Source organism: Rattus rattus, chromosome 2 (assembly GCF_011064425.1).
Source record: "Rattus rattus isolate New Zealand chromosome 2, Rrattus_CSIRO_v1, whole genome shotgun sequence".
Classification (NCBI taxonomy): domain Eukaryota; kingdom Metazoa; phylum Chordata; class Mammalia; order Rodentia; family Muridae; genus Rattus; species Rattus rattus.
The window spans coordinates 96,128,843-96,156,379 of NC_046155.1; the positions used below are offsets into that span (position 1 = coordinate 96,128,843).

The 27,537-nt window shown below is 40.2% G+C and overlaps 1 protein-coding gene across 5 annotated transcripts in view; it reads left to right on the forward strand.

Annotated features, from left to right (window-relative positions):
• The first annotated feature begins 11,796 nt into the window (after window positions 1–11,796).
• Pak1 (p21 (RAC1) activated kinase 1) overlaps window positions 11,797–27,537 on the forward strand; it is a 77,544-nt gene continuing 61,803 nt past the window's right edge. For 2 of the 5 annotated variants that reach the window (XM_032892974.1, XM_032892977.1), the window contains exon 1: window positions 11,797–11,930. The gene's annotated coding sequence lies outside the window, so the exon portion shown is untranslated. Of the gene's footprint in view, window positions 11,931–14,475; window positions 14,570–23,465; window positions 23,651–27,537 lie in introns of those variants that run through there. The other 3 variants (XM_032892973.1, XM_032892976.1, XM_032892975.1) reach the window with 2 other exon arrangements.

Consider the following 27,537-nt stretch of genomic DNA (forward strand, 5'->3'; position numbering starts at 1 on the left):
AGGACTCCCTTATGAAGAAAGAAGACAGGAGTAGATGCTGGCTAGGCTGATAGTACTAGAATTGTAATGGTGGATAAGGAATCAGTTCATTAGGGATCGTGACTGTGTATTTTATAAAGTTGTGAAATACAAAGTAGATAAGTGTATATCTGAGGACTTGGAGGAGACAGAATGTAATAAGGGTGAGGTTGAACTTGTAATTTTGGGGGCACAAAATTAGATTTTCATCTTGGATACTTTTTCTCATTCAGCTTTAAACTTTCTATAACTTCTATAACAGAAAGAACTGAATGATTTTTTAAAAAGATTTATTTACAGACAGCTACCCTGTAGCTGTCTTCAGACACACCAGAAGAGGGCATTGGATCCCATTACAGATGGTTGTGAGCCACCAAGTGGTTGCTGGGAATTGAACACAGGAACTCTGGAAGACCCATCAGCACTCTTTACCGCTGAGCCATCTCTCTAGCCCCCATTGAGCCATCTTGATGACACTTTTCTTCCTTTCTTGAGATAAGGTCTCACTACATTGCCCCGCATGGCCTCAAACTCACTATCCTCCCACATTAGCCTTCTGTAGCTGGGATCAAGCATCTTTCCTTTCAAGATTCAAGAGCACTTCCTGACTCTCAGTGATTATTTCAGGTCTTGGGACCTTGATCAGATTCTCCAGTCAGCTTTGGTTTAGCTATATGAACATGTATTCTGCCTCTGTAGTCTTATCCTTTGGTGTTATGTGAATTATTAATTTAGTTGTCATAGGATATGGAGATTTCTTTTTACTCTTACAGCTAATACAACTAATATGTGTTAGGGATGATGTGACAATCGTCCATATTTTATGTTCTGCCTTGGCTTTATATCTCATTGCTTTTTAAATTTGTGCCACCATTGCTTCAAATTTTTATTACTTATATATTCACATTTTGTAATTGGCATACAAGTGGGAAAGGTGTTTTGATTCTTCTATATGTGTATTTAATGAAACTAAAACAGAGAAGGAACTTACCCAAAAATTTAAGTATCTTGCTACTTCTTTTCCATTTCTTGACAGAAAAAAATTACATCTAAGTTTAAAGATAATTTTTTTACTATTTTATTTTGTTTATGGGTATTTTGCTTACATGTATGTCTATATACCATATGCATACCTGGTGCCCACAGAGGCCAGATGAAGGCATCAGATCCTTTAGCCCTGGAGTTACATATGGTTGTGAGCCACCATGTGGATTCTGGGAGTTGAACTCGAGTCTTCTGGAAGAGCATCTATTGCTCTTAACCACCGAGCCATCTTTACGGCCCCACAGTTTCCTTGGTTTATGTTATCACACTGATGTAAATGAAGCAGAGCTGCTGTCTGAACTTAGGAAAAGAGATTAGATGAGAAGTGTACATCTAGCCAGACAAAGGGTCCTGATCCCTCATTAAGGACAAATTCTTACCCTCACATAATTGGTGTTAGATATTCTAGCACTGGGTTACTGGATAGTATGTGATCTTTGTTTGCATCTAAAGTATTTGAGAAAAAAGAAAGATAGCATTAAATGTGTAATTTCATGTAGTAGTACTAAAGTGTAGTGCTGAACATTTTACTTTATAGGGTAAATAAAAATCTATTGTTACTCTCCTTTTAGAATGTAGCTTTTTGTGGAAAGGAAACAAAAGAAATTGCTTCTTGTAAACTCGTTAGTACTAATTAAATAAATGACCAGAATTTGGGGGCTGTCTAACCAAACATTAATTTTATGGATGAAAAAAGTGGGGCTAAGAGAAGAAAAACTACTGATTTACTGTTGCATAAAAGTTGGGGTCAAAGCCACATTTTGGCACTTATGCCTCCTTGTTGAGTCCTTTCTATTAGAGTCCTTCACAGCATGGTGTAAGAGGAAGCTTGAGGTAGCAGAACCGCCATATCTAGTTTATAGAACATTGAGCAATCACTTTGCCAACTGAGCTACATTCTTAGCCCCTCAAGAGAGTCTGTCTCTCTGTCTCTCTCTCTGTCTCTCTCTCTGTCTCTCTCTCTGTCTCTCTCTCTCTCTCTCTCTCTCTCTCTGTTTCTGTGAGTGTGTGTGTGTGTCTGTCCTCCCATCCATCCATCCACCCACCCACCCACCCACCCACCCACCCATCACTTTACCAATTGAGCTACATTCTTAGCTCCTCAGGTGAACAAGCTCTCTCTGTCTCTTTATCTCTCTGTCTCTGTCTCTCATGTATATGTGTGCGTGCGTGCATGAGCACAGACATGGTCTTCCACCTCTCTGAGCACTTGGAGAACTCTGAGAAGTTGACAGAAGCATCTGGGTGCTTCTTGTGCTCCTCCCGGCAGGTTTGCACAAAGAATGCATATGAGGACATTTTGCTTCTCAGCTTCTTAGGATTTCCTTTGCCCATGTTTAGTTGATTTTCTTCCACAAGGCACAGAGTCACCCAGTGCCTGCCTGGCTCTCGCTCGCCCCAGTGCTATCTCTATGGGGCTCAGTGTACTGCTATGGCTGTGAGGGCAGGAGCCAGACCCCCAAGGCAAGTCTTTTATAAAGGACAACATTTAATTGGGGTTGGCTTATAGGTGCAGAGGTTCAGTCCACTATCATCAAGGTGGGAGCACGGCAGCCTCCAGGCAGGCATGGTGCAGGAGGAGCTGAGCTGAGAGTTCTACATCTTCATCCAAAGGAAGCCAGGAGCAGATTGCTTCCAAGCAGCTAGGAGGAGGATATCAAAGGCTACCCCCGCAGTGACATATTTCCTCCAACAAGGCCACCTCCTAATAGTGCCACTTCCTGGGCTAAGCATATTAAAGCTACCACAAAGGATAACTAGCATAAACATCACAAATAGACTTTAAAGATATTAGCTATGTTCCAGGGAGATAGCTCAGTGGGTACAATCATATCTAACTAAGCCTGATGACCTGAGTTCATTCCAGGACCCTGGATCTCATGTAAGAAGCTAGATACCATCTGTAATTTCAGCACTCCTGTATCAAGATGGGAAGGAGAAACAGGAGGATCAGCTGGAAGCTCACAGGCCAGCTAGTGTAGAAACCTTGTCTCAACAAGGTAGAAGAGAGAATCAATTGCCGAAGGTTGTTCTCTGACCTCCCATGCAGGCTGTGGCGCATGCTTTCCCCTGGTCCATATGTGTTCTCGTTTCTCTTTCTCTCTCTCTCTCTCTCTCTCTCTCTCTCTCTCTCTCTCTCTCTCTCTCTCTCTTAAATAAATAAATAACCTTAATTGTGCAAGGTGATGCATACTTATTGTCCCCTCTAGTTAGGAGGCTGAAGTAGTAGGTTTGCTGGACCTCAGGACTTTCAAACCAGTCTGTACAATGAAATAAAATAGATCAGTCTCAAAGAAGGAGAGGGTGTAGCTCAAGGAGTGATTACTTGGCTAGTATGGCAAGTGCCCCCCCCCCCAAATTTTTTTCATTAGGAAAAATAATACTTCCTTCACTGGGTTACTTTCTGAACAATTCAAGATGAAAGAGAGTATGCCTGGAGTGTGCAGTGTTAATATTGTTCAGGTCCAGCTTTCCCTGCTCAGTGCCCTCTCAGGTTTCCATTCTTCCTATGTAGGTAAGTGATGAACTGGATGTCTCTTCGGCCTTGAGAACATAGATAATTAGAATGCTCTTGTTTCCTTCCTTCATTACCATGATAACATGTTTTACAGACCCCTTGCCTTTCTCTTCAACCCACTGCTTAGTTTCAAGTTCATTGCCTGTTTTTTGTTTTTTTTTGTTTTTTTTTTTTTACTTATTTTATTATTTATTTTTATTTATTTGCTTTTTAACTGTTTCTGTGTGGACTTGTGTTCCCTTTTGAGGTTGAGTTTTGCAAGGCCTCAGGAAGTGGTGGAAACACCTTCCTCAAACCTGGTTGCACCAAAAGCCCATCAAGTCAAGTCTGGTCCCCAAAGAGGAAGAGAAAGCCCAAGTTCCTTACCAGTAGATAAGAGCTTCTCATTTACCAAGGAGACATTTTCTTTTAAGTGACAGCATTTATTGTGCTGTGTATTTTATACTCCACTCTATTGTTGTTAATATTCTCATCTCCTGTCTGCACCTAAACATTTTCTTATATCAACCAATCCTTCTAAGGGTATAGGGACTAGTGTACCAAGTGATTAATAATGAGGAAACACCATATGTTAAGAGCCTTATTGCTGGTAATCTCCCAATAAATATTTTCATTTAATTTTCACAGTCGTCTCTGACTTGCATATTATATTCTTTTCATGCACGATGTGGCTCACAGAGATAAAGTGGTTTATAACCTCATAACTGATAAGCTGGGTTGCTGGTTCCATGCTTAAAAGTTATTAGAACTCACCTTGTGATTCCTAATTCAGCATTCTTCCTGTGGATACCACAAATATTTAATTTTATTTAGACAGGAGTTCAAATGGGAATAAGCTGAAATAGAGGGACAATAGGCATCACACACACCTGATAGCCATATTAAAAATATTGCCCTGGCATCTTTGATGTCCTAATTGGAATTGTGGGCAATCTTATAATTTGGCATTTAAAGATGATTGTTTAGCTGATGAGCAGATGCAGCACCACCAGCCTTTGGGCATGTTCTGTTCTAAAAAGAGAGGAAGACCTGCTTCTCCCTACCAAGGGCGAGGTATGTGAGCTCAGCTCTGATTTGAAACACTTTGTGCTTCTGTTTTGCCCCCAAGTTTTTTTTTTTCTCCTTAAAGTCGGATGCCAATAACCTACATTTTCTGTACTGTAGAATCAGACAGTTAGAATATCTGGTTCTTACCTCAGCGGCTTTGGTTCCTACAAAAGAGTCCAGAAGTGAAGCAACTTTGTGAAATTGGTGGCTACAAGGTAGACCTTGATAAATAACTTGTCCTCCTTGTTTTATGGCATGGGTTAATGATTCAATCTGCGATCTCCTAAGAGTACTTAAGTTACATTGTGTAGAAAGGTAATGAAAATAACAACTGGGTTCAAGCTCTTGTTAACTATCTGGGTCTGAACAGTTGCTTTGTACTTTCTAAGCCTTTGCCTTTTGTTTTCTAGGCCTTTTTCTTCATGTGTTTAAAGTTAGTGATTCTAAGAGACTTATTCTTGTTGTTTGTCCAGGAAGCACACAGCGTGTAGCCCGGAAGTCTGTTAGATTCTAGACTATAGCCTCAGTTGTTCCTTAGCCATAAGTCCTCCACTTGCTATCTGTATTCTAAACATTTGCTGAAATCTCTTACCATCTGATGTCTTCATCATTGAGGCTTATACTTTATGTATATTTTAAACTGCCACTTTAGCATGACTTTGGGAGGGAACATGGGTAAATATGGTTTTAATCTGCCAACTTGAATTAGAAGCGAACTGCAGAAGTTGTTAAAGGAAAGATGAAGTTGGATTTGTATCCAATTTTCAAAAATGGGATGCGAATTCATAAGAATGAATGAGATGATAGTAAAAGATTTTCTCAAAGAAGTGATCTGAGAAGAGAACAACCAAGGCAGAAGCCTAGTGCCTGTTATCACTCAGCTTTGGAAGTGCCATGCCACCACTTCTGTCTTATGTTATTGGTTGTCACACAGGCCAACCCTTTTCTAGGTGGGTAAAGATTGCTTCCAACTTTGGGACCTGGGTTATCTACAATATTTCTAAGGGAGTATAAGCAGGCTCTGATTCTGTTCCATTTTCTAGGTTTGGTAGGTATGGGGAGAATCCTGTATGTCTTTAAGGGATGGCTTCTGGGGATGCGGGTAGCAGGGACTCATCCTTCAGAAGCCTCCTGGGTCTCATTATGTGCTAAGGATCTTTCTACGTTAATAATAATGTCTGTTTCTACAAACAAGAGGACACTCGTGAGAGTTGGAAGCACCAAGGATTTCTTTACTGTCTAGTACGAGGTGAAATCATCCTCACTACTCTGAACATTTTAATTTTTTTAGCAGTGAAAATTATTTGAAAGAACTGTACTTGTCTTTAGTACTTGGTATTTTAAAAACCATTCATCTTCTGATCTCTTAAAGGAGAAGTGTGGGGAGATGGACACAGACTGGCCTTGAAGTCAGTGTGGTCTTGCATTCCAGTTTGGCATCGACTGACTGTGTGACTCTTAAGTCCTATTCTCTCTCTGACTTAGGACGTTAAGCTAGAGTGTCAGGGCTTTGAAAGAGACTCTCACAGGTACTGGCTAAGTTTGGAAAGTGGGAAGAAACTGAGGAAGTGGTCTTACCCATGTCCGCTTCAGACACAGTAGTTCTACTTTTGCTTAAATGTTGAGGTTACTGTGAGATCTGATTGTAAAGAGACTTTGAAGCTTTTAAAAAAGTCTTGGAAATGGATGGCTGTAGTGATTAAAAGTCTTAAAGTTTTCAGAAGAAAGAAAAAGGTTGGTTTTTGATGTTGCAGGGCAAGGAGACTAAGAGTACCCTCTTTTCTCTATTTCTGCAGGTACAGCATCAGAACAGCATATCTGGATGACTCTTAAGAAACCTAGATTTTCTTTTTCTCTTCCCTTTCACTTTTAAGAATTTTTATTTATTTTAAAGGGTTGGCAGACATAGGCATTCGTTACCAATGGATATATCTTCTGTCCCTAAAGTGGTACAGCTTCTCCATGTCTTGAGGGATAAACACCTTCCTTGGAAAGAGAGGGCATGGGACAGGCTCTGCTCTATGGGGAGTTGGGGGGTGGGCAAGAGAAGAGAGGCCTGCAGTTGACACTGTTTAGGAGATTGCTCTCTTTTAATATGTATTTATTTTTATTCTTCTCTCAGTTTTGTTTGTTTCCCTCCTCTCCTCCTCGTCCCTCCCCCACACCCATCAGATCCCATCCTCCATTTCCCTTCAGAAAAGGAGGCCTCCCAGGGATTTCAACTAAACTTGATATGATAGAATATCAAATTGCAATAAGACTAGGCTCATTTCCTCATATTAAGGGCGGGTGAGGCAACCCAGTGGGAGAAAAAAGGCTCCTAAAAGCAGGCAGAAGAGTCAGAGACAGCCTGTGATCCTATTCTTAGGAGTCCATAAGAAGACCAAGCTACATGTCCATAACATTTGCAGAGGGCCTAGGTCAGTCTCATGTAGGCTCCCTAATTGTCAGTTCAGTCCTTGAACCCCTGTGAGCCTTAGGTAGTTGATTCTGTGGTTTTGTTTTGCTATTTTCATTCATTTGTCTTGTGAATTTTGGATAGATGGTAGTTAAAAATTTAAAAATAGGGTTGGAGAGATGGCTCAGTGGTTAAGAGCACTGACTGCTCTTCCAGAGGTTGAGTTCAATTCCCAGCAACCACATGGTGGCTCACACATCTGTAATGGAATCCGACGCCCTCTTCTGGTGTGTCTGAAAACAGCGACAGTGTACTCGCATAAAATGTAAAAATACAAATAAAAATAGTTTATGCCAGAGTAGCAAGAATTAGTACTCAATAAAATTTAGTCTTGTTAGATATAGATACATTTATTTTGCTTGAACTGGCGGTTTGTCTTTGGAATTGTTCAGACTCTGAGTGAAGCAACAAATGCCTCAAGGTTGTCTAGTAGAGGCACCTGGCAGCTCAGCTTATAATAACCTGGTTTACTAGTGACAAGGGTAGTTTATAATAGTATGGGTGTCTGAGGCTAGTAAATATCCATACTGGGTTCCTCTGTCTCATGCTCTTTTATGTAGCAGTTTAGGGAACCACTGACTAGTGGCTACCTACTGTTTGATAGAACAGTATCTTATTATATATTCCTGATCTCTTTAGATGTCTTCTCTGGTGTAGATCATGGTACTTACCTGCAAATATACCTGACTCTTTTCTTTTACAATTTAACTCCTCTTTTCTTCTCTGTAATTTAAGAAAAAGCCCTGAAAAGAGAAGAAAAGTAGAATCATGTTGCTCCCTGGAGTCAGTGGAATTGTGTTGTGGTAGAGACATAGGAGAGAGGGATGCAAAGGACCAGAAAGCTCTCTAGGCCTTTTCCTATCTCTAGCATAGTCTGATAAAGGTTAGTCCTTCAACTATTGTGGTCCAAGAGAGTTGGAGAATTTTAAAACTAGAATAGTTTCTTCAAATAGGCGTTTAGCACAGCTTTTACCTTGTGTTTAGATTCAGTATGTAGGGTTCTTACCAAATAGTTCCCACATCTGCTAACATTCTTCCACAGTAGAGAGCTGGACTGCTGTGGTCATTTTCACGATGGGAATTTTGTCTCTGAAAGTGAAAATACACATCTCTGTGGTTTCTAATCACTGGCTTCTCATATGAGGAAACAGGCTTAGACAGATGAAATGAGACTGGTGAAACAGAACATTGTTTTTGACTTTTCCATTCTTTTTCCAGCTTGAAAATGTTGTGCAAGGTAGAGATCAAGAAGTTTAGTTCTAGGACCTCAGATCATCCTTATCTTTAGCAAAGATTGTTTTACTTAGTTTTGCATGTTTTTTTCTCACTTTAGTAATAGAGATGCTTTACTGATTATTAATCTTGCTACTGTTTTGTAGATGAAGAACTCAAGGCCATACAGAAATTCTCTTGTAAAATGTGGTTAGAATTCTTGCTTTCAGTAGCAATTCCAGTTTTTGCATTTCTTTCCATGGGCAGTTCTCTTAGAGAAACTGTTAGCAATATCTGAAACTTATCTTTAAGCACCATGTGGCCTGTGTACTTTGAGACTTCTATTAGGAATGACAGATTCTATTAAAATACAACAGGAGTGGGAATATAGCTCAGAGCACTTATTTAGCATGTGTAAGGCATGGGTTCAATTCTGAGCACTGCAAACAAAACAAAATAAAACATCTAATATACATTTCATCCTAAAAATATCAAACTGTTTCAACTTTATAAGAGAAAGTAAAGAATTTCACCTTCAAGCATTTATGGATCACAGGGTTTATAGACTACTTTAGACATAAACAAAATAACTTCTGTAAAAACATAGGGAATTCCGACTTCTAGACATGGGTCAGAAAGCTCAGCCACTGAACTTTCCCCTTTTGCTCCCTTATTTTTTTGTCTCCTTCAGACAGGGTTTCTCTCTGTAGCCCTGGCTGTCCTGGAACTCACTCTGTGTACCAGGCTGGTCTCAGATTCAGAGATCTGCCTGCCTCTGCCTCCTAAATGCTGAGATTAAAGCTGTGTGCCACACCACCCAGTTTACTTTACATCTCTCAATGGAAATGTGCCTCTTTAGGGACATTACCACATGGATTGAGACTGTGTTCTACTGAAAGAATTTTGATATTTGATCTGGGCAGCAGACCTGGGTTAGATCTTGGATTGGATTACTAGACATACAGTTTTTGAAATGCTAGCTCTGATGTAATTAATTTTTTCATGTCTTTTGCCTCTTTTAATCTGGGAGTTTCTCAAGGTCAGTGTTGTTTCAGACTATTAAGCTATAACTATTAAATTGTGGATTTAAAGTGCTAGGTTGGTTTTAAGAATGCTTACACTCAAGCATCAGGAGTTTCACAGCTGGAATTTCTGACATCCTCCTGTATGCATCCTCTACCCCCAGCTTAGTACAGACTGTTTTATGAAGCTTTATTGCAGTCTTACATTTAGATTTTCATGTATGCACGTGCATGCATAGGTGTGTGCTAGGACTCAATGTAAAATTTGTTCTTATTGTATGTAGGTTGGCATTAACGCAGTTTAGGAATCTCTTCCTCTTCCTCCCCTTATCCTTCTTTCTCTTCCCCCTCCATCCTTCCCTCTCCCTCTTTTTCTCTTCCTTGATTTTTTTCCTCAGAGTTTCACTATGTAGTCAGCCTGTAGTCCAAGTTGGCCGTTCTTCTGCTGCTGTCCCTCAGGTGCTGGAATTATAGGATCGAGTCACTTTGCTCCATTTTAGGACATATTTTTTCCCTTAAAGACGTGTGACAGAGTCTGGAACAAATCTGATGCACGGATACCTAAGACAAAGCTTATGGAATTGCCTGCTATGTGATACAGACAGCAAGTAGAATAAATATTCAAAGAAGGCAGTCTTGCAAAAGTTAAGTATTAAGCTGATAAGACGGCTCAGCAGGTAAAGTTACTTGCTGCCAAGCCTGGTGATTTGAGTTGTCCTCTGACCTCCACATGCAGTCTGTATTTCCCTTCCCCCACTGTATTGAGATTCTGCCATCTAAAGACTAAAATTTCCCATGTCAAGTTTATCCTGAGAATCCTCAGGAGAAAGTACAAAGGTCTAAGGCTAGTACTGCTCATGGTTTGTAACCTTGAACACATGGCAGACTTACGTGAGTCAATGCACAAGTAAGGTTAAGATTTTAGTAACATTAAATTTTAGGTGTTGGGAAATGAGCAGAAACAAGTACATAGGAACTATATGTTCAGTAATTAACATGGTTGTTACTAAACTATACATGAGGAAATATAATCAAACCCCAATATAAGCTTATGTAAGGATAAATGGTTCTTTAAAACTATGCATTAAGGGGCTGGGATTTAGCTCAGTGGTAGAGCGCTTACCTAGGAAGCGCATAAGGCCCTGGGTTGGTCCCAGCTCAAAAAAAAAAAAAAAAAAAAAAAAAAAAAAAAACAAAACAAAAACTATGCATTAAAAATTTCCAGTGGAAGCTAAGAGTGGTGGCATACAGCAGATTTCTGAGTTCGAAGCCAGGCTTGTCTACATAGTGAGTTCCAGAACAGCCTAGGGTATAAAGAGAGCCCCTGTCTCTAGAAATAAGCAAATAAGCAAGCAAACAAAAAAGTTCTCAGAAAACCGAAAAGTTTTTATTATATATATATATATATATATATATATAAAAAAACCACAAAAAAAAATTCTACTAGGTATGTCTGTGGTCCCAAGCACAAGGATTTCGGTGAGTTTGAGGCCATCCTGGGTTACAGGGTGAGACATTTCAAAAAAAAACAAAACAAAACACATAGTTCAGGAAAGTAGTTGAAAGCTGTATTAGTGGAAGTTCTCCCTCAAATGTTTATTATGTGGCTTTGGCTTTTACAATTATAAAGGATGCTACTTTCCAGCTAGAAATCCAGGAATCCAGACATTTATTAATATTCGTCTGGAGGCCTATGAATTAGGGCAGCAGATGATCTAAATCCTTTTCTGAGGGTTGAAAGAAGAGAGGATAGGATATAAGTCTCAGACTGAAAGGCAGGAATTGAAAGAAGTGAATTCCTCCTTCATTTACCTTTTGTTCCACACAGGTTCTAAAAGAGCCTGGCCAATATCCATTAGCAGAGCAGAGGGCACTCTGCTGAGTCCATGGATTCAGATGCTAATGTAATCTTGAAACACCCACAAATACACCAACAATATAACTGACATTTAATCTGGGCAGCCTGTGGCATATGAAATTAATTATCATGGCAGCTTACCTTTCTTGTGCTTAAAAAAATATAGGAATAAATTTCAGCTGTAACTATTTTGTGGGTGTATGAGTAGCAAGCTAGCTACCCCCTACCCTCACTTTCTTTATCTCTGCAATTAAGGTAAATAGTAATCTCAAGCTGCTTGTGAAGACTGAGTGAGGTAAGTTTATGACAGTGACTGGCACATAATGAACACTTGCTTAATGTTTTCACACACACACACACACACACACACACACACACACACACACACACACACACAGTTGTGAAGCACTTGCCCCATGAAATACTGGTAAGAACTACATGTGAGAAATACTTGACAAATATCTGTATGTGTTGGTTGGTCACTCTCTAAAGCCCATTCTCCATGTTTTCTCTCACTAAGATACCCACAGTCATTCTTTCTCTTCAAAGCTACTTCCTGGGGAGAAAGTCCAAAGTAAGCTGTTACAACTTGCCTTTGGCTCCTCCCCGAGCCCAGTTCATTCCTGTAAGCTGGGGAAAGGAAATGACTTCACATTGTCCAACCCAGGCTACACTTCTCTGGAGAACATCTGCCTAATCTTGGGAAGGGGTAGCAGTAGGTGTGACTCTGCATGAAAGGGATCCCTGGGCAAGGTAAGGAGGAAGGCCTTCTGGTCCACAGTCCAAACTGGAGCTCTGGGGCAACTCTGAATGTGAGGAAAGAGGTCACTAGTGTCTGTTCTCTGATGAAGGAACTAGATCTTGATTTTAAACCTGTGGAATGGTGGAGAGAGGAAGAGGAGAAGAGAATACTTACTCACCAGGTACCTTTGTATTAGCTCCTGGAAAAACAGTAGCCCGGGCACAGGAGAAAAGAATAACTGTTCTCCCACAGATCTTTGTTCTTTTGTAAAGTTCTTGCCCATTCTGAGTTTTGGTAAAGGGAGCTCTAAAATGTTTATCCCCATTTAATAAGATTTAGAAGATAGATTCGTGTGTTAAACCAGTTCAGAGGTGGTCAGAAGGTAGAACTTCTGTGTGATCTGTTTTATATAGAGACCTTGAACTCATGATTTTCCTGCCTTCTGAGTGCTGAGTTTTACAGTTGTATTTAATCTATATTCACTTCTCAACCTCAGGATTTGTTATTTCATGTAATAGAATTCTCTGTTGGGTGGATGTGGGATCATCCTGTTAATAATAGGATGTTTATTTTTTTAAAATTGTGTATGTGTACATGTGTGGTATATTTGTGTGTGCATAGGTGTGCTTACTGTGCATTTGCATGTGGAGACCAGCAGTCAACTGTAGGCTTCTTTTTCTAGTTCTCTACCCTTTTAAAAAAATGAAACAAAACAAGATTTTAAAAAGATTTTACTTTACGATGTTTTATCTGCTTGCTTGTATGCTCACCAAATGTATGTCTGTTGGATCCCCTGGGACTGGAGTTATGGATGGTTGTGAATCCACCACATGGGTGCTTGGAATTGAACCTGGATCCTCTGCAAGAGCAACAAGTGCTTGTAATAGCTGAGCCATCTCCAACCTCACCATCTTAATTTTGAGACAGGGTCTTTCACTGAACCTAGAGCTAGCCTTACAGTAAGCCACAGAGATTTCTCTGTCTATACCTACTCAGTTCTGGGGTTATAGGTTTGTGCTGCAATGTCTGGTCTTTACCTGGGTGCTGGTAACCTGAATTCAGGTCTTCATACTTGTGTGGAAAGCTCTTTTTGCAATAAGCCATTTTTCCAGCTCCATCATTAGATCTTTAGTAGTGCCCTTGTCATTAATCTACTGGAAATCAATATGCCACAAAGTCATGACAATCAGAACTGTTTAGATACTGCTAAATGTCATTGTGGGCCAAAATCAGCTGTAACTGAGACTTAGTACTCTATATAAATTGTGAGGATAACTAGAAGGTAAAGCTAATATTAATTTGATCTCCTAAAGTATTTACTGTGTGCCAGGCACTGTTGCAAACCTTAAGTATAATAGCTCGTTTTATCCATCTAATAATTCTGAGGTAAGTACTGTTATCACAGTTTATTTATAGAGTAGAAAATGGAGGGAAAAAAAGGTTGCATGAATTAATAGGTGCTAATGTTGTTACAGTATGTGTTGTTAGGGGTTGCCCTAAGTGCCTGACCTGTCTGCTATTTGACTTAATCTTACACTCAGTCTGTGACATTGTTCTTATATTGTCATGGGCTATAGATTTTGTTGTATACCTGTTGCTAAGCATTGTAGCACACTGGGGTAAAGGCTTAATTTCTTTCTAAGGCTTTAGTCTTGTTTATCTAATAAAGCATTATAATTTTCAGAGTACTTTTCTCTATTTTTTCCTTCCAACAATACCAGTATTATCTCTAGTTGTGGTTTAAGAAACTGAGAAAGAAGCGAGATGGTGATGTGTTTCAAGTTGTGGTATTATTTAGGTTTATGGTTTTTGTCAAGTTTTAAGCTTTCTGTATCTCATTTTTTCTCATTTGTGAAATGAATGTAATGAAGCTAACTTGAAATTGTGTGTGTGTGGTGTATGTACAAAAGGACATGTGCTTGAGCGAGTCAGAGGTACTTGTTGAGTCTTCCTTAATTGCTGTCTATATGAAAAGAGGGTTTTTCACTGAAGGTAAATTCATCAATTTGGCTATATTGATTGGCCAGTGAGCTCCAGGGATCTCCCTGTCTCTGTCTCTCACCACCTTCTAGTGCTGTGATTTCAGATCCATATGTGGTGCTGCATGTGCATTTTACATGAGTTCTAGGTATGACTTGGGTAGCATGTACTTTGTGAAGTCATCTTCCCAGCCCCTAAAGTTGACTTCTTAAATTTTAATTTTAAAACATACGTTCATTTATTTGTGTGTACAGGGGAGAGTAGGGAATGTGTTCCATGGTATGAATGTAGGTTGCTCTGAGGCTCAGGCAGTGACCTATGTTTTAAAGTCTAATATGCCTACACCGCACTTGGAACTTGAGAACCTCGGTAAGAAAGTAATGGGGTACTGAGTGTCAGTGAAGGTGAATCTAGTGAGCTGAAGGAGCTACAGTAGTCTCTTCACTGGACTAGTTCTTCAGTGTAGCTTTGTGCTTTGCTCTGAAAGTTTAGCTTTAAGCCTGTTCCCCCTTCATTTCCATATTTGTGAGCTACCCATTATACTTTAGCGAGTTCCTTTTCTACTTGGTCATCTAGGCCTGCTACTTAACCAAAGAGTCCTTGGCTGCTGCCTCTGGGACACATCTGACATGTTGCCTGGTTCTGTCATAAAAGTTCCGTAGGATCACAGGTACAGTGTTCATTTATAGATTGTCTGTGGCTAACCTTACACAAAGAAGGTAAGAGTTGAGTAGTTGAGACAGAGATAGATAACCCACAAAGCCTTAAATATTTTGCCTTTTGCAAAAAATTCGCAGCTCTCACCTTAATGGATAATATGTTTCTTAACGAACACTGTTTGCTTTATCCACAGAGTGTTTGGATAGTGTGAAAAGTTTGGCTTGACTTCCAGTTCTGTCAGAACAAAATTTGATCCCGAATTGTTATGGCTGCTTTTAGCATGAGAAGTTGGTAGTATGCTACAGTTTTGTTTTTATTACCTGAGTAATAAGTTGTATATTTTATATGCATAAATATCCTGGATGTCATTTTAAAAATAGGTTAATGTTTATTTTTTCCTGAATGTTTTGTTTAAAGAACTTATTGGGAATATAAAAAATTATAAAGTATATTTATTAGTCCTTTTATATCTACTCACAGCTTCTGTAATCTATTCTGTAATGGTAATAAGTGGAATTCAGTTATGTTTAGGGACCAGTGACTACAAACAATAATAATGACAATAATAATTGAGAAACCAATGGCTGATAAGGAATTGGTGTTTTTGACTACTAAGGATAATTTTTTCTCATTTTTTTCTATTTTGCTGCTTTAATAAAATTTCTTAAAGAGGAAGGTGGTTGATGGCTGCATGGGCTCAAATATACAAGAACCTGGAAACCAGGCGCTTTGTCTTTCCCTACTCGGGTACCTTCAGAGTGTTTGCTTTCACACCTTGTGCTGTGACATCCTGGCTAAATGTCTGGGTACTGGAGCTCCACAAAGCATGTTTGAAGAAGGAAGAACCAGAGAAAGGAAGAATTGGGCAAAGGAGGAACTAGCACTACTTCTGTGTCCTATTTTACAATTAAAAGTAACCATTTCCCTTGAATTCATAAAAAGTGTCCTGGCTAGAAGTGTGTCATATCATTACCTTAAAGCCTAAGGGAGTCTGGGGAAAGAGTATAGATGTTCTTTACTTAAAATGGTGGGCGTATGTCCTCATAAAATCATCATGTTTATTCATGTAAAATCTTGTGTGTGTGTGTGTGTGTGTGTGTGTGTGTGTGTGTGTGTGTGTGTGTGTGTGTGTGTGTGTGTGTTTGAGTTTGGATTGCATGCATGCTGTTGCATGTTGTGGAGGTCAGAAGACAACTTCAATTGTCAGTCCCTACATCTTGGTCTCTCTTGTTCACTGTTGCACAGGACAGGTTAGCAGACCAGTGAGCTTCTGGGAATGCCTTTGTTTCTACCTCCTATTTTCCTGTAGACGCATGCTGGGATTACAGATGTGCATGTTATTGTATCCATCTTTTCTCATGTGGGTTCTGGGGGGGTCTGAACTCAGATTGTATAGCAAGAGCCATCCGATGAGCTCCTCCTCTTCCTCCTTTTCTTTCTTTATCTTTACCTTGTTTGTTCATTTTTTTTGAAGCAGGCCATCATGTAGCCCAGAAGTTCTCAAACACATGTAGCCAAGAATGACTCTGAGCTCCTGTTCTACCTGCCTCAGTCTCCTGAATATTGGACTTATAGGCATGCTCCACCATAAAGCCATTTTAAATAGAAAACATTGTAAGTTAAAAAAAATTTAATGCATCCAACTTACTGGACTTAATAGTACACCACAGTGCACTCTGTAGTATCAGTCACTTATTCCTGTGATTGCATGTTGTCTTGGGACAACACGAGATATCATACTACATATCATACCTGTGAAAGGTCAAAGCTAAAACTGAGAAGGGCATATTCTACTGATTGTGACTCGCTGTTATGCTAGTGGTAGTGGAGAGTGCCTGTAATCCCAGCACCTGAGGAGTGGAGGAATGAGAGTTTAAAGTAAGTTTGGGTTCTCTTTCAAGAACCTGTGTGGTAGTTTAAATGAAAATGGCCTCAGTAGACTCATAGGGAATGGCACTATCAGGAAGTGTGGTGTTGTTGGAATAGGTTTGGCCTTGTTGGAGGAAGTGTGTCACCGCAGGGGGTGCTTTGAGGTTTCAGAAGTTCAGCCAGGCCTAGTGGCTCACTTTCTTTTCCTACTGTTTGGACATCCAGATGTAGCACTCTTAGCTACCTCACTAGCACCATGTCTGCCTGCACACTTCATGTTTCCATGTTTCCACTTCCAGCACCATGATAGTAATGAATTAACCTCTGAACTGTAAGCCAGTCCCAATTAAATGTTTTCCTTTACAAGAGTTGCTTTGGTCATGGACAGATTCTTTTCACAGCAGTGAAACCATAAATAAGACAACCTACCTGAAAAAAAAAAGTATTTATAGTTTGTATCATTTCATAGAAATGCATGGTGGTGTCTGTGTTTTATTGGAGGTTTTTAACCTAAAGGCGAGAAAAAGTATAACAAGGACTTTTTGTAATTCAGAGTGACTATTCAGATAGACTTTTCTAAGAACCATACATAGAAGTGACTGAAAGATTCTAGGAAACCTTTATAGAGTTGATGACATTTCAGTCGAGCCTAAGAATTGGCCAAGTAGATAGTAATGGGTCAGAGAACATTTTGTTGCTGCATCTCTCCTGATTGTTAGCTGGGGACGATAGTGTGATTCCTCAGAGTCTGTCCATTTCATCATTTGACCCTCTGATTATTGGGATGTTTTTGCAGAATTCTCCATTCTTCTATTCCTCACCTTCCTCTTCTCTTTGGTAGGAGAGCACAAGGTGATTTCTGTGACACAATGAGGAGAGAACCACTCTTTCAACACTTCTTACATAATTCTTTCATGGTTGCCAGAATTTTCTGTAGGTTCTACCTGATAAGGATACAACCTGCTCAGTCTGTGTGTTACTTGTATTTATATTTCCAGGGCTTTTGGTATCAGATAAACAATTGATGTGCTCTTCCCAAAGAAAGACTATTTCTTCTGTTCTTAGCATTAGTTTTAGAAAGTAAAGGTGGAGTCAAAGATGAATCAGACTTTTGGTTTAGTAACTTGCGTATGAAACATTTCCTATAGCCTCAACTCTTGGTTCTCAGCTGGTGGCACTGTTTTGGGAGGCCATGGAACCTTTAAGAAATGAGGCCTCGCTGGGCTGGTCACTAGGGACAGGTGTACAGATCCTCTTGCCTGTACCTCTTCAGCATTTTCTACAAGCAAGTGCTACCATAAGGTTTAGAGCTTCTTGTCTGCTATGTAATGTGACTAGTCTCTGAGGTGTGATCAGCTGTGAGCTCTGACAACCAGGGCTTGAGCCCTAGCTTCCATGCCTCCTGCGTCTTGAAGAATCCTTTCTGCTCTAAGTTGCTTCTAGTCAGGTATTTTGTTGCAGCAATGAGAACAGTAGCTAACATACTAACTGAAAAAGCAGAAGTGCCATTTATTGGGATAGGGAGATACTTTGGACCTGGTACGCCTGATGACAGTTTTGTCTCCAGTCCTATCAAGTATTAGCTGGTGGAGAGTAAGAACCAGGTCTTGTGATCTTTGCATTCATAGCACTGAATCTGTGTAGAACATATTTTTGAATGGTGACTGGATGATGAGATTATTTATTGTTTCCATGAATCATCAGACTATTTCCTAAACATGTTATGCTCTTCTTTTTGGACCTTATATGTAATCTGAGTACCTTTGTCTATGAAAATTCTACCTCTTCATTAATACCATGAGTCAGCTTCCCTTTACTCTCACAGATCTGAGATAGTTTCTAAAGAGAACAGTTTATCTTGGCTTATAGTTGTGAGGTTTTATCGTTTTGGGCAGCACATTATGTCAGGGGTGCGGTGTGGGTCATAGACTTTCCTCTCATGGCTAGGAAGCATGGCTAGGAAGGAGAGTGGGCTGGATCCCATCATCTCCTTCAAGAGCTCATCTCTCATGTCATCAAAATTGCCTACTAGGCCCTACCTGTTAAAGGCCCCACCAATTCCCAACGACACCAAACTGGGGACCAGGCCTTTAACACATGGGTCTTTGGTAGATTCTAGATCCAAACTGTGATAAGCACTCAACCCAAGTAACTGCCTCTTCCATGAGGCTTTCTCTCATTCTCCACAAGTGATTTGTTTTTCCCTTTTGGGTTCTTCTTGGCTTTGTTGCAAATATATTTTGATTTATGTGACTTTGTTACTGACTGCTGCCAAATATATTTTACTGCTTTTCATTTGTTTGTTGTTGTTGGTTTATTTATTTATAGAGTTTCTTGAATCCGAGGCTGTCCCCAAACTTACTATATAGTCGAAGATGTCCTTGATGATCCTCCTGCCTCCACCTTCCATGTGTTGGGATTGTGGTTGTATGCTGCCATACAGCCTCCTGATTGCTGGGATTATAGGCATGTGCCACCATACAAAGCTTTATAAAATAGTCTCAGAATTGGTAGGGCTTACTAGGCCCTACCAGTTAAAGGCCCCACCAATTCCCAATGACGCCAGCTTATTTGTTTTTGGGTCTTGTGCTTCCATACTACTTAAAATATTTTGAAAGCTATTATTATTATTATTATTATTATTATTATTATTATTATTATTAATTTTATATTCTTCCTCATTTCAGAAAATGTCCTTAGTAGGCCTTTGCCATCTAATTACTTCAAGAAAGAATGACACATTACATGGTTGCTTTGTACCAAAATTACCATTGTTGACCTTTTCATACATTTAGTTGTGATATCAGAAGATTAAAATTTCCATTCAGCAAATTTGCAGTGTATGACTCTTTAAAAATGTCTCATGCTTTACTATTTATTTGTTAATCCTTCTTTTTCCACACTTTCACTGTTTTTATAGTTTGCATTTTCTAGGATATCATGTAGTTTTTTGAATGGCATCTTTCACTTAGCAACCTACATTTAAGGTTTTGCCATGTCTTTTTATATATGCTACATATGCTAGTATATGGACTTATATGGTTTATTCACTTGCTGATTAAAAGATGTCTTAATTGCCTCAAGTTTGGGGCTGTTGGCTTGTAAAAAGGGGCCTTGGGTGGGTGAGTGGGGAAGCTATAAACAGTCATTTGGATAACTACCTAGCTGTTCAATGTTGGATTGCTTAGTAAGAATATATATATGCTTATAAGAGTTTCCTGTTGTTTCATATCCTCTTCAGTGTTTGATGTCAGTATTTGGGATGTTAGCATTGTCTTAGGTAGGAATTAGTAGTAGTGTTACATAATTGTTTAAATTTGCAGTTCTCTAATTGCTTTTCATGTTGAGAATCTTTTTATATGATTATTGTCTTTGGTAAACGATTTGTTCTAATCTTTTTCCTTCACCTGCCTTTTAAGACAGAGTCTTACTGTGTAGCCTAAGTTATGCTGGAATGCATGATCCACCTGCCTCAGCTTCCTAAATGCTCTACCTAATTAGCTCTAAGCTAATAACCCCAGCTTGCCTGCCTGCCTGCCTGCCTGCCTGCCTGCCTGCCTGCCTGCCTTCCCTCCCTCCCTCCCTCCCTCCTTCCTTCCTTCCATCTTTGTTTTGATTAGATTTGTTTTCTTATTGTTGAATTTTAAGACTTCTTTGTGTATTTGAGTACAAATCCTTTATATACTTTGCATAAATATGCAAAGCACAATCTGTACATGTACTTTGCAAATATTTTTCCTTGTCAGTGTCTTTTTTTCATTTTTTTTTTTAAAGATTTTATTTATTTATTATATATAAGTACACTGTGGCTGTCTTCAGACACACCAGAAGAGGGCATCAGATTCCATTACAGATGGTTGTGAGCCACCATGTGGTTGCTGGGATTTGAACTCAGGACCTCTGGAAGAACATTCAGTGCTCTTAACCACTGAGCCATCTCCCCAGCCCCTCTTTTTTCATTTTTTAACATTGTCTTTTGAAGAACAGTTTTATATTTTAATCAAGTTCAACTTGTCTAGTTTTTCTTAAATGAATTGCCCTTGATGATGTCATCTAAAGGCCATTGCTAAATCAAGATCATTTAGATTTTCTCCTGCTTTTCCTGCATTATCTTATAGACATTTTATAGTCTTGAAATTTAGATCTGTGATCCATTTTGAGTGTGTGTGTGTGTGTGTGTGTGTGTGTGTGTGTGTGTAGCTAAAAAGCCCACGTCTAGGTTCTTTTTTCCTTCTCTTTCTCTGTCCCATTCTGTCACTCATACTATATAAATTAGAATGAAGAACAGTATGAAGAATGACTATCTTAAAACCACTTTAGACTGAGTAATGGTACTTAACTGTAATTCTAGTACCCAGGAAGCTGACAGAATTATCAGCAGTTCAGGGTTCTCCTAGGGTCCATAAGTAAATTCCAGACAAGTCTGGGTTCATACACTGTTTCACAAAACTAAACCAAATTAAACAAAAAAACCTATAACAACAACAACAACAAAGAGATCAATAGAGGGGTGTGATGGTTTGGTATATGCTTGGCTCAGGGAGTGGCAATATTAAGAGGTGTGGCCTTGTTGGAGTAGGTGTGTCACTGTGTGTATGGGCTTAAATCCCCTTAACCTAGCTGCCTGGAAGTCAGTCTTCCACTAGAAGCCTTAAGATGAAGATGTAGAACTCTCAGCTCCTCCAGCACCATGCCTGCCCAGATGATGCTGTCCTTTTGCCTTGATGATAATGGTCTGAACCTCTGAACCTGTAAGCCAGCCCCAATTAAATGTTGTCTTTCCAAGAGTTGCCTTGATCATGTTGTCTGTTCATAGCAGTAAAACCCTAACTAAGATGAGGGGTGTTAGATTTCCTGGAACTGGAGTTACAGATGATTTTGTACCACCATGTAGTTGCTGAAACTGAACCCAGCCAAGCAACAAGCCATCTCTCTAGTGTTTTGTCTGTCTGTCTGTCTCCCCCCTCTGTGTGTGTGTGTGTGTGTGTGTGTGTGTGAGAGAGAGAGACAGAGAGACAGAGAGACAGAGAGACAGAGAGAGACAGAGAATATGAATAAACCATATGTCATGCTGTGCATATGAAAACCAGAGGGGAAAAAAATGTAGGAAGGAGTAGGGTCTCCCTACCCTGTGCCCAAGGATGGAACTAAGGTCAGCAGTCTTGGCAGCCAGTGCCTTTACCTGCTGTTTCACCTTACTGTTCCCAGTTCTTTTTTAATGTAGAAAGTCCCATTTCCTTTTCTAAATACTGTAAATATTCAGGGCGTATGAAGGGTAAATAATAAGAGAGCTGAGTTCTTTCTGTATAGAGGTCTTCTTCTGCAGTTAGACTAATTTGGGTACACTGAGTGGAAGTGCAGACATTTGTCAGAGAAGATGGCTGCATATTATACAAGTCAGGTTTCATGCTGGTTACCCACTCTTTGGAGTTAGTATGAAGCTGACCAACAGTTATCCGTTGTAAACAAAATAGAAATAAATAAGAGGACTAAAAAGAAACAGGCTTAGGATTCAGACCGTATATATACACGGTCATGTCACTCACTGGATGTGTAACCCTGAAGAAGTCACTGCAGTTTCTTATCCACCACGTCCTGTCTTACACCTGCTCTGTGTGCTGCTTTCTTGCAGTGTCTTCAGAATGTGTAATTTATTTTTATCGTAGACATTTGTTTAAATTAATACTATCTTCTCCCTTCTGTTGCCGGTAGCTCTAAAAAAATTCTGTTAACTGTGTTCTTGTCTATACTCCTTTCCGTTGATCAGGGATCTTTTAAAATGTCAATTTTTGTTGCCCTGTTTGTCTAGAGCCCATCTGTTGGTGAAACTTAAAGCAGAATCTGAACTTATGAGCCTGTGAGATGGCTCAGTGCATAAAGGTATTTGGCACTAAGCCTGACAAACCAAGTTCCAACCCTAGGCCACATGTGGTAGAAGGAGAAAACTGATTCTCATGAGTTATCTTCTGATTTCCACATGCATAACCATGGCGCATATGTGCCACCTGCCCTCACCCCATACCAAATAAGGAGATGTAAATAATTTTAAGCCTCTAAACTCATTAATTATGACCTGGTAGAGATAATCTGCATAACTTGATTTCAGTCATGTGCCTCAAGGGCAAGGGATGAGTTGGGTGAGTGTGGTGAGTGATATTGTCTCTTGGGTGTCCTGGAAATATGTGAAGCTACATTTTTATCACTTCAGTCTTCAGGAGGCACTCTTTATTGGTAGGGGACAGACCAGAGTAGTTTCTTTAATGTGTTATCCAGCTCCAGTGCTATCATAGGGACTGGATCTGGCAGGTACTTAAGAAATTCTGAGATTGGTGTAGGGCCTACTCCATAACGCTGTGCGTAGGCACAGGTTTGTAAAGTACAGGGACATGCAATAAAGAGTCCTTAACAAACAGTAGCTGTTGCTGAACTCTTTCTGTTCAAAGGAGAGGGTGGGTGCTATAATTTTTCATAGGACACAGTTCAGAGAGTCGGCAGAAGAGATGCATTTCCCCTCTCCATTCTAGTGTGAATGAATCTTGAATCTGATTTGAGGAGGTCTTGACTCTGGGGTTCAAGAGGACTTTGGCAGGCTCTAGAATAGCTGTTCTCAGCTTATGGGTCCTCATCTCTTGAGGGATTGTTGAACGACCCTTTCTAGGGTCGCCTAAGACCATTGAAAACGTCAGATATTTACATTACAATTCATAACAGTAGCAAAATTACAGTTATGAAATAGCAACAAAATTAGTTCTATGATTGGGGGTCACCACAACATGAGGTAACATATCAAAGGGCCGCAGCATTAGGAGGGTTGAGAATCTCTGCTCTAAAAAGCCTGTCTGGTACCTCTCGTTGGAGTCCAGGTTCGGGGAAACAGCAGAGACAATCAGAACTTTGGTTATGTATCTGTTTCCCGCCCCTCAGCGCTCTTCAGAAAAAGGGGGCGGGGGCAGCGCTCTCCCCGCCTCCTTTCCTTCCTTTCTCTGTTCCTCCCTCCCTCCCCGCCCCTTCACTGAGCTTCTGTGTCTTTGCTGCCGCCCTACGTGGGCCTGAGTGTGCTGCGCCTCAGGAATTGGGTGGCTGTGCTTCAGCGCTTAGCCGAATCCAGCCTGTCAGGCTGGTTCAGCCCGGGCTTTGTCCCAACTGCTGAGCAGGGAGAGGTGCGGCTCTGCGACAGATACACCAGATCATCAGAGATGCTGGGCCCCGCACCCACCGCCAGGTAATTCTGGCCTTCCTTGGGCCTGGCATAGCTAGACTGAGCTGGGGTAGTAGGAGCGGGTGTCTTGCTGCCTTCTGGGAAAGGGAATGGGAAGAACATTACATTCCACTTATTTTAAGAATTCTTAATGAGGGAAGGGCCTGGCGGTGTAACATTGAGATAAGCCACTCAGGGCTAGGCCTGAGTGGTATTGGCTAGGGAAGGTTATGAAGGGGAAGCTGGATTTTTGGGGAACTGCATGCCTCAGGGGCCCCACTCCTTTGTAAGCATGCTTCTGCTTGGTGGCCAGGGTGATGCTTTTCTGTGCTGTGGTTTAGCTGCCTGTTTACTGGACCAGGGATACTGTTCTCTGGTTGGAGACCTAGTGAAGATAGGAGACCCCCCTAGCTGTTTCTGTTTAGGTAGTCTCTGTGAGCCTTAGTTTCCTTGTTTGAAGAGAAGGTCTTAACATTCTGTTTGTAACTGCTGCTTTCCTAGGCTGTAAAATTACCTTGGAAAGGTGAACTAGATTGAGGAGCCAGCTTTCCATATGCATCTTGCTGGTCTCTTTAGAACCAGTGACTTCAGGGCAAGACTGGCTTAAAGTGCTGATGCTTATGTTGGGGCTAGATATGCTGAGTGTAGGGTGTGGGGTTGAGAAGAAAGAAACAGGTGAAAGGATGCTATCTTTTTCTTTCTTTCTTTTTTTTCTGAACTGGCCAATTCTTTGATTTTTAGATTACTGCTATAAACTAGGCTGTCTTTCTCTGGTGCACTGTTATTGATCTGCTAAGTAAATGACAGACCTTGAGACTGTGTAATATCTTAATCACTGTAATTTCTTCCCTTATTATCTGGCACCAAGAAGTACAGACACGAACTTGTGTTGATTATGTTGGACCTTTCTCATCTTGGTTTCAGAGGAGCTAGGCACTTCCTCTGGTAATCCTTCCTCTCCTTCCTTTTTTCCTGCCTCCTCCTGCTGGTGGGCTTTCCTTGCCTGTCCCCTCACCTGTTTTCCTATCTCACCAATTTCCTTCCCTCTCCTTGACCGCATACTTTCCACTTGTCTCTTTTCCCTCAAAAAACCAGGCTTTCTTTTTTTCTTTCTTCTTTTTTGTTTCTTCCCTGGATCCTCTTCCTCTTGGTTAAGCTCTCTTCTCTTTTATTTTTGGAATTTTTTTATTGTGCTTTCTCATAGTTTTAAGTTGCTGGCTTGGAGGGACCTTTGCTGTGATGTTTGTAAGGTCCAAACATTCTAGCTTCCTTGTTTTTGGCTTAAGCTTTGTTTTCTTTAAGTGTCAGACCTTCCCCTTACTGCCCTCAAGCTGTGTTTTTGGGGCTTCCCATTAAGTTCTTCCTGGATTTATTTCCCATCTTTTTCCTTGAGAGCCAAGGCAGAATGTGGGCAGAAGGAAAAGTCATGATAGGAGCAAGAGTGTGAAGGCTTGAGCTGGAGAACAAGTACAAGTCCAGCTAGAAGAGACCTCGCCGAGAGTCCTTCATTGAGATAGGGGCTGGGAGATAGCCAGTACCAGATGGCTCAGTGGGATAAGAGAAGAAGGTGAGGTTGTGGGGCGAGAGTGCTCTTTTGAAGAAGAAGCTGGCTTTGGCATCAAGATGGAGGTTGTTTGAGGTAAGGGTAGCTGTGGAGGGAAAGATTTATAGGATATATAAAGGTATGTAAAGGATGTGTAACCATATAAGTTAGTTGTTTCCCCCTCCTGATGGTAGGCTTTTTGAAGAGGTTTATTTTTGCTCTGTATCCTCCCTCCTCAGGCAATGACCTAAAGTGGGAGAGTGAAAGGGGAAACAGAGATGAGACTGACAGGGTTATTGTTTCATTGACACTGACTAACTAATATATGCAATGTATGTGCATGTGCGTATGCATGTACACACACACACACACACACACACAACACACACACACGGTATCAATGTGGTATCATCCATTAGTAACTGTTCTTTCTGGCTGGTTGAGAACACTTGCCACCAAGAATGATGATCTGAGTCCTATTCCCAGGTACCATATAGTGGAAGGAGAGACTTATTCCTATGAGTTGTCCGGATATGTGAGCCATGGTATGTGCTCACGACTATCCTAGCACATACCTCTATAAATAGATGTAATTTTAAAAATAAGTTTTCTCTCAGTCACTTATAGTGTATTAGCTATGGTGCTGGTTTCTGGGTACTGTCGGTTTTAAAAGGAGATACTTAGATTCATTTGCTGTGTTCAGATGCAGGTCATGGGGTGTGGACCCTTGTGTGGTAGTGTAAAGGGGAACACAGGAAGCTATGATAGTGTAGTGGAGGAAACAAATCAGTGGCAGGGCTGGATTGTAAACTCAAGTCTTCTTTAACTGTGAATTTACTTAGAGCATGTTATCTTGTGATATTATGTGCATGTTGTATGTAAAGAATTTTGTTTTTTCTGTCTTTGGTACTAAAATGTAGATATTAATGAAGTAGAAAACAAATTTACATGTGGTAGATTATTATGCCCTGGTCAAACAAATTCTCAGTACCTTGGAAGGAAGCAGACTTTTGTCCCTGTTCATTTCTGGCTGCAGGCCATTTAGGTGACTCACTGCTGAGCACCCTTTCTGAGTTATTTGATCCCTTTCTCTTCCCTCTTTTCTTATATTCAATTTTTGGCAGAAGAAAGAGTCCAGAGACCAGATAGGCTAGGTGTTTGCTTCACAGACTTCTGTAAGATAAGAATATAACACCCTAAGGGCTGGTGAGGATCCAGCGAGGCAATGGATGCAGGAACACACTCTGTGCAGTGATCTGTCAGTATTCCTGTTACTGTCCCTGGATGCATTCTTAAACACCTAAGAAGATGCTCAGATGCTGTAGCCCAGAAGTCCAAGGATGCAACTGAGAAATCTAGATTGTGTCTCAATTCTTGAGGAATAAAAGAAAAGGAAGGAATATATAGAAGAAGCTTTTAGGATTGATAATTGAGCTTCATGCTGAAAATGGAGGTCAACGGTAATATAGTGCTTTATTCATCATGTCAGAGAGATGGTAGGGGCTAGTATAAAAGATTTCATTTTGAGTGACTGCTTATGATAAGTAGACAAATAGAAAAGAAAGTAATTAAGGTCAAATCTTCACTTAATGATTGCTAGTTACTTGTTTATCTAAGTTTCATATATTGAAAGATATTTATATTGTTAACTAATTTTATAAAAAATAAAAAATATGACCCTGGAGAGATGGCATTGGCTGCTTTTCCGGAGAACCTGGGTTCACTTCTCTGTAATTGCAGCTCACAACTGTCTTGTAACCCAGTTCCAGGGGTTCTGGCACCCAAATGCAGACATACATGCAGTCAAAATACCAATGCACATAATAAATTTTTTTAAAAAAGCAAAAAATTACAAGTTGGTACTTAATAAATAGCTATATTTATTCTTAATCAGAAAAAATAAACACTAAAGTCACCTCTTAAGCAAGTAAGTCTTCCTTTGGGGCTCAAGAGATAGCTCAGTTGTAAAGAGCACTGGATGCTTTCTCTGAGGTGCTGAGTTCAATTCCCAACAACCACATGGCACCTCACAACCATTTATAGTATGATCTGATGCAGATAGATAAAATGTGTGTGTGTGTGTGTGTGTGTGTGTGTGTGTGTGTGTGTGTGTGTGTGTGTTTGTAAAAATAAATAGTATCTATAACAACTTTTTTTTTTTTTTTAAAGAAAGCCTTTCATTACTGTTAGGGCCTCTCTTCTGGATTTATGCAGCATCTCTCTGCACTTGCTGTTGATGTCTTGTTATGTGGATCCTGTATCTTTTCCTCCTGTTAGGCTGCATTTACTGGCGGGCAGACTCGGAGCCTAGTAAATTTAAGAGCCAGCTGAGTGCCTTTTTAGTTACTAGATATATGTTAGTAAATAA